The sequence below is a fragment of the Podarcis muralis genome, chromosome 12 (genome assembly GCF_964188315.1).
Source record: "Podarcis muralis chromosome 12, rPodMur119.hap1.1, whole genome shotgun sequence".
Classification (NCBI taxonomy): Eukaryota; Metazoa; Chordata; class Lepidosauria; order Squamata; family Lacertidae; genus Podarcis; species Podarcis muralis.
In genome coordinates, this window is record NC_135666.1 from 45,232,805 (window position 1) to 45,241,049 (window position 8,245).

An 8,245-nucleotide genomic window follows, 5' to 3' on the forward strand; every position below is an offset into this window, starting at 1 on the left:
GCATCCCCTGAAGTAGCTGCGACGGCGGGAAGCGAAGGTATCAATTCCGGCGCCTGAAAACGGCCTTGAGAAGGGTTGGGCTGGATGACCCCGGGGGTCCCTTCCCTACTGTGATTCTGAGAGAGGCGCCACCAATAACCAAGCCCTGCCCTCTATGGAAACCCGCCGCCTCTGGCCTGAAAACACAGGAGTCTTGGAAGCAGTGCTTTTTTCTTAAAAAAACCAAAAACGTTTAGGGGTACTCTCATTTTCCTATTCATCTTGAAATACTGCCCCTCAATGAGGCCAAACTTCGGTTCACAAAGTGTTTAGGGGTATGCATACCCCCAGAAAAAAGCACTGCTTGGAAGTACCTCCCATCCTAACTGTTTCCAGAGGGGAAGCTGTGCCAAGTCTCGTTTGCAGCAAAAGCAAGGAAGAGTCTTTTTGGCTCCTTTCATGACCTGACGGATTCATTACCGCATGATCTTTTGTGGAACAGATTCCAATTCATCAGATGCATGAGTTTGAGATTACACTCCCTGGTCCGCAGACACTTATGTCCGTAATGAAATTTGCGAGTCTTTAGTGTGCAGAGGGACTCTTTGTTTTCATGATACCTTAAGCTCAGCAGGTTGCTTTTGGCACATTTCAACCAACACACTAAATATTTGCATGGGTGAAATGGGCTTTAGCGTATGCTACAATAAATCTGTTTGTCTTTAAGGTGCCATCCACAAGACTCTTCCTTAAATATTTGCTGTAACAACAAAATATTTGCTGCTGCCCAACTGGAATTTATAATCATCCAAACCTGAAAGTCTGCCTCTCTTCTAATATGTGAACCTTGCCATTAGCCTGAACCTGAAACACGTTGATGTCTGAGGTGAAAAACCCAAATGGACCAAACTAATAATTCTCAAGGGTCCCATGCGCTAGCACAACTCATGTTTAATAGATCCACTTTCCCACCCTTAATGACAGCGAAAAACTGCTATGTAAGAATGCTGTCTCACCTTGCCTCATGGAAGTACTGCTGCTCTGACAAACTAGATTTGGTTATTCAAGAACAGTTACACGTGTACTGTATCTTGATTACCAAATTGACTGTGGAATTGACTACTGATTTAGACTCATAGAATTGCAGAGTTGGAATGGTCATTTAGTCCAACGCCTCTGTGATGCGGAAATCTTTTGTTCAGGGCATGCACACATGTGAGTGCAGTTCTGGTGCTTTTTTCACAGTTGGAACACTGGCATTATCTGCTGGAGCGGTGTTTGCCAGTGGCATAAATTTGGAGGGTGAAGGAAGTTCAGGTCCAGCGCATGATCTTTTTGTTAGGCTAAGACAGTGGCTGGTTCAGGCTGATCAGCAATATGAACCCAGGTCTCCTCAGCCAAAGTCCAACAAACTAACCAATACCCCACACTTTGCCAGTTCACTATTCTACTGTCAGCTGATACTAAAGCAGGAGTGAGTCAACACAACTGTCTCCATTCTTGCACTGTGCTTGGGGGCATAACTATAGACTATGGTGGTGTGACTATGGGGCTGTCATGATGAGCTCCTGCACTTTAAAATGCACCACTATGCCACTGGAGATGTATATAAATTAAAATATCTATTGCCACAGAGAGAATCTTCCTGTCATGGTAAACACAGTACCATCGCACATATATAAGTTATGCCGCACTGTAAGTTTTAAACTATTCATTTATTAAAATTGTATGTATTTGTTTAATTCAATTTATATCCCACCTTCCTCCCAAAGGACCCTAGAGTAGCAATCTCAAATGGCAACCTCATGTTACTGCTTTCAGCAGATAAAATGACATGGAGAGATGCACAATTAGTTTGATCCTCACTGCTCAGGATTGGGCGAAGCAACTCTGTCCAACTTCATGCATAGAATAATAATAATAATAATAAATAATAATAATAATAATAAATAATAATAATTAATAATAAATTTTATTTATATCCCGCCCTCCCCAGCCGAAGCCAGGCTCAGGGCAGCTAACAACAATAAAACAGTATAAAAGTACAGCATAAACAACACTCTAAAATCATTCATTATAAAATTAATTAATTCAAGCCACTGGCAACCATTGGGCCAGAGCTCCGCGAAGATTGCCGAGGGAGGGAGTCAGGCTGTGCCCTGGCCAAAGGCCTGGTGGAACAGCTCTGTCTTGCAGGCCCTGCGGAAAGATGTCAAGTCCCGCAGGGCCCTGGTCTCTTGTGACAGAGTGTTCCACCAGATCGGAGCCACACCCGAAAAAGCCCTGGCTCTAGTTGAGGCCAGCCTAACTTCTCTGTGGCCTGGGACCTTCAAGATGTTTTTATTTGAAGACCATAAGTTTCTCTGTGGGGCATACCAGGAGAGGCGGTCCCGTAGGTACGAGGGTCCTAGGCCGTCTAGGGCTTTAAAGGTTAAAACCAGCACCTTAAACCTGATCCTGTACTCCATCGGGAGCCAGTGCAGCACCGGGTGAATGTGATCTCGCAGCGAAGACCTCGTAAGGAGTCTCGCTGCAGCATTCTGCACCCGCTGGAGTTTCTGGGTCAGTCTCAAGGGCAGCCCCACGTAGAGCGAGTTACAATAATCCAGTCTGGAGGTGACCGTCGCGTGGATCACAGTGGCTAGGTCAGGGCGAGAGAGGTAAGGAGCCAACTGCTTAGCTTGGCGGAGATGGAAAAATGTCGCCTTTGTTATAGCTGCAATCTGCGCCTCCATGGAAAGGGAGGTGTCGAAGATTACACCCAAAGAAAAAGTATTGGAGGGTGAAAGCTGAAAATAATTGTGGATTTGAGAGCAGGGATCCTATTCTGACAAATTTTGAAATATGCTGTGATTGTGCATGCTTCAGTATGCTGACTCAGGATTGTCAAGAGATTTTTTTGGACACATTCCAAAATATGCCAACACGTTAAGAAATTTATAGACTCAGCAGCCACTCTGTCCTTCATTATGGAATTGCAACATTGCTAATCCATATTGTAAGATGCTCTTTATATGGTCTTCCCTAAATGAATGTGCATCACAGAAGCAATGTTATACATTATTGTAGAGTTTTATAGTTAAAAGCCTCTAAACTGCATGTTATTTCATATACCGGGTGGTGGGTGAAAAAATTATGCTGAGGGCCAGGATTCTGTGTCAAGATGCTCAGTTTAAATAGAATCAGTAGCATTATTAAATTAAATGTGATTAATTTTAATTTGTGTTGGTCTGCCGTAGTCAAAATAAATTAAAACAATTCTTTAAAAAGATAGTTAAAAAGACTCTTCTTTAAAACCTAAAAACTCCCTTAAAAGATTCAAGTCTTCAAAAGAGTTATACGATCTAGGAAAGTTTAAAAGAATCCTTCCTTTTGGGTTTTTTTTTAAGTCCTTTTTAAAGACTTTCTTAGATCATATAACTTTTTTGAAGACTTGATTCTTTTAAGATTGGCCACGGTCAATATTTATTTGCACCTGTAGTGTTTATTATGAGTTTGACCAAACTGCGGGAGGCAGTGGAAGACAGGAGTGCCTGGCGTGCTCTGGTCCATGGGGTCACAAAGAGTCGGACACGACTAAACAACAACAAGTGTTTATTATTTGTGGCATATGGGTTAGATCCCCCATCCATGTTGCCCTTTTGGGAACCTCATAAAAATGAAAAATTTATCTGGTGAGGCCACTATAAGAAGCAACTTTAAAAATAAATGAATAGCTAAATCAGGGTGGAGGAAAAGTGTGATGGATGTAGAAACCTTTGGCTGCCTGAAGTACCGTAAACACATATAAATATGCCTGGAACAGCACATGATGATAATAAAAGAATCACTGGAGGAAAGAGCTGTGCAGAGAAATGCTGTTTCTAGACTCTTGTATCCTTACAGGCCATTATTCCTTCCTGAAAATATATAGCTAGTGACAGACCTGCCAGATTTCATTCGTTTTGCTAGAGGCATCATCCCTTTTCTCGCCTTTCCTTCTGCATCTATTTATGCTATATTTTAAAAGTTATTTTTAATTGCTTGGCCTTTTTGCAATGGAGGATTTTGCTGCGGTTATCACAGATTCCTCTTGGCTATTTATATATCCTGTCACACTGTTGTTCAGATGGTCATAGCCTTGAAATGTCACTGTTTGCCATTAATGCTTCGGCTTCCCACACACAATCTACTCCCAGCAGAAGCCGAAAAGGGAAAAGGTTTGGTCATTTGTGCTGATTTAAGAACCAGCGCACAGGCTCAGAATCAGCAGAAAGCAGTAGAGGAAAGCAGTGCCTTTGCACATACATTTGTGTCAGAGAGAGAAATGATAACAGTACTCATAATGTTCCTTCTGTGTGGTACAGAAGTGCTATACTAAAAAAGCAATAGTGGAGGAGGGCAGCCACACTTGGGAAAAAGGCAGGCAACTACATACAGTTTAATCCTTACCTTACCCATATTCAGCATGTCTACATTTAAGAGAGACTTAGTAACCAAGCAATTCCATATGCACTTTCCTAAGAGTAACCCCAATGAATACAAGGGGATTTATTTTGAATAAGAATACATAGGATTTTTTGGTTAACAGCACCATCATATACATGCCTACCCAAAATTATATAATTGATCAGGATTATAGCCTAATAGTCATTGCATCTCTCTAGAGACTTTTGGAAACTATAGTTATGTGAGGAGAGGGGTACCTTTTTATTATTTTAAGGATCTCTAAAAGAATATATATATATATATATATATATATATATATATATATATATCTCACAACCCCACAATCTTTATATGTGCAAGGCTCTGTGTTCAGTCCTTGAACACTCCCAATTGAATCAGGGATTGATGGATTGAGTTTACTTATATGCCACTTTTCCACAAAAGGCTGTGCCCAAAGCGGCTTAAAGCAAATGTTCAAAATTTTGAAAAACAGAGCATTGGAAATACAAATAGACAAAATACAGAATATGTCGGTAAATTCAGAAATGACAAAAACCAACAATTTGGCAACACAAAATTCAATATTACAAAAAAATTATTATCTAGGCTTAACTACATAAATACAAAGCAAAACAAGTGTTAACTTGCAACATTTTTGGATGGAGAGCCGCAGGCCCAACCAGGCCTCCCAATTTGGCTTGCAAAGCCATTTTGTCCAATCCACACCCACCTGCCGCACACCTGATATGACATCAGATGTGGGGCAGGTAAAGACCTGGCTCAGCCAATCAGTGGCTCCCGCAAAACCCTGTACAAAGTGTTTTGCAAAGACCAGTGATCAGCTGATTGTTCGGTCTTGCAATGCCCCTTGCAACTCCTGTGTTTGGTTCCTGTTCATACTAGGGGGCTGGAGGATCACTAGACATCATTGTGACATCAGGTGATAGACAGGTGGCAGCCCAACCCACCTGTCAAATTAGGCTGGTCAGATCTAGTTCTCCATCCCTCAATTAGATCCTGGGTAAGTGTGATGGAAAATAAGTTACTACCCAATACCTTGAAGCGCCGTTTCTAGCCAGGAGGAGTCAATATGCTGCTCTTCAGTTGCTGTTGGACTCTGGTTCTGATGATCTGATCAGCCCCAGGCAGCATGGTTAATGAGTAGGAATTATGGGAGTTGGAGTCCAGCAATATTTGGAGGCACCATGTTGGCTGCTCTTCTGCTAGACTATACTGGGCTAGGTAGGACCATCTGAAACTGCAAGTGGTTGCTTGCCACCAATTTAATTTAACCAAGAAATATTTATTTTACGGTTTAGTATTGTTTTTATTTAGAGTTACATATGTTGGGGGCGCAACACCACACTATTTTCAGTGCTTAGGGCGTCTAAAGGTCTTAAGATGGCTTTGGGCTAAACAACTACCAATGGACCAGCCTAGCATATTTGTGCCTATCAGCTGCAGTCTTCTAATACAGAATATGTGGAACTGTTTCAGAGACAGCACTATATGAGCGCATATAGTGAGCTGCTGTTTCTTGAATCTCTTAATCCACCCTACCCCTCTCAAGCTTAATCAGAGAATCATAGAGAAGCTTATTTACTGAACACTGTTTAAAGTGCCCTGTACATAGAGAAGTAAGAGCACAACTCATGTTTCAGAATCCTAAATAAAAGCAAACATTTTAGAAAATTGAATTGTAAATGTGTGTGGCTGACAGCCTAATACAGAATTTACCCAGGTGATCAATGCATTCTGCAGTCACATTTTACTAGTAGTGCAATATTTCCCAATATCTTCTATAACAGTAGTGGGCAAATTTTGACCCCGGGGCTGCCACTGCCCAGTTAATGTGGCCCATTGCCTAATTTCATATGACTACAAGGAGGGGGGGGCAGGACAAGAAAAAGTAAGGTGGCAGAAAGAAAACGAGTGAGAGAGATTTTATTTGAGATATATAGCCCACTGTGAAACAAAAATATTTAGGTGTTTTGTTAAAATTAAAATAATCAAATTTAAACAACACAACACAGAACAACATAGCAAAGTCAGCAACAGTCAACATGTTTTGACAAAATTAGAATTAATAAATTACAATCAATAAATCAATAAAATCAAGGAAGTCATTGAAACAATTATTGAGTTTTAAATGAGAAACTAATACTATTCCAAGCAAATAATATTCTACTAAAAACCTAAAATAATAGGTGGACATTGTCTGGTGCCTAAAATATAGTAGCAGCGGCATCAGGGGCATACTGCGGAGGGCGTTCTAGAATTTGGGTGTCACCACTGAAAAGACCCTTTCTCTGGTTGCCAGAAAATGGCTGTACTCAGGAGGTGGATGTACCTCAATAAGTTAATGATCTGTGAGATATAAAATGATGTGTATGCTTGCATTGATCAGTCCTAACAGTCCAGTGATTTATTTGAATAGATGAAGAGGTAAATTAACTACTAGACACTTAATACAAACACTCAACTTATAAACATAAAGAGATAAATCAAAGACAACACATTGAATTTGCACTCTGACTAGTCTGAATAACTGGTTGTCAATTACCTCTTTAGAACTTTATATGGTTGTATGCCAGCGCAATTAGTCCTCTGTGTTGAGAGCTTTGCTATGTTACACCAATAAGCTCATTCACACACCTTATCCTTAACCTCTCTTATACAAAGCAAGTTCCTAGCCAAAATCAATGACCGAAAAAGAGTTCTATCAGTGTCAGGACACCTGAGGCATATTCTCAGTGTGTTGTTGTTGTATATAGCATTATGTGCAATGTGCTTGTGTAACACACGCTCAATACACACAGCATTGATGAGGAACAGCTTTCCTGACTGCATCGGGATTTTAAAAAGGAAGTGTGAATGAGGGTAGCTAAAAGTTGGTGTATAAAGAAGGAAGTAACTGAGAAATCAAACAACAGAAACCAAGAGGTTTGTGGGTGTGAGCTCTTCCTTTCTCTTGCTCTTCCTCATCCCATTTTCTCCTTTAGTTAGACTAAGGTATTTGAAGCTGAACACTATTACAATAAATTGGCCCAAAGTACTGAAATATCATCCCCACCAACTAGGCACCAGCCCAACGTGTTGCGCAAAACATAGACAATTATTTTCTGCTTCAGTCAGCTTTTCTTCCATGACCTCACCTTTTAAAATCCTGACTCCACCCTTGAAAAAAAGAGCACTTCTCATTCTATAACTGTGTTCCTGCCTGTTACTATTTAATTGGCTGGAAGTACAAAACTGTTTGCAGATCCCAGCTCTTGCTCTTAGGCATTTTCTCTCTCTTTTCATTCTCTTCTGCATGAACCACATTTGTACAGGACACACATACACAAAATGAGAGGTGGTTCAAATGTGCTTCGAAGTGCCACGTATGAAAGTAGCTTTGGAGACTAGAGTTCTCTGAGGAGCTCAGAATCCAGGGCCAGCCCACCCATGAGGCTGGGTGAGGCAGTCGCCTCAGGCGGCAGGCTGGGGACAGCTGGGAGAGGTGGCAGATCTGGGGTCCCCAGGACAACACCACTCCCTGCCTCCTGAACTTGTCTCTACCTGCTGCAGCCATTGTGAAAACGGGGTGCTGGACTAAATGGGCCATTTTCCTGATGCAGCAGGCTCTTCTTATGTTCTTAAATTATTCAGACCAGAACAAATGCTTTGTTGTATATTTTTGCATTAATTAGATTATTTTCACTCCACTTGTCATTTTACCTACCACTAAAGCATGGCATGTCTTTATTAGCCCAGCCGGTTCCGTTTTAGTCAGGGGCAACTTAACAATTGGTGGCGCTGGCTGCCCATGTGCATCCCTGTTTGTGTCAAACGATAT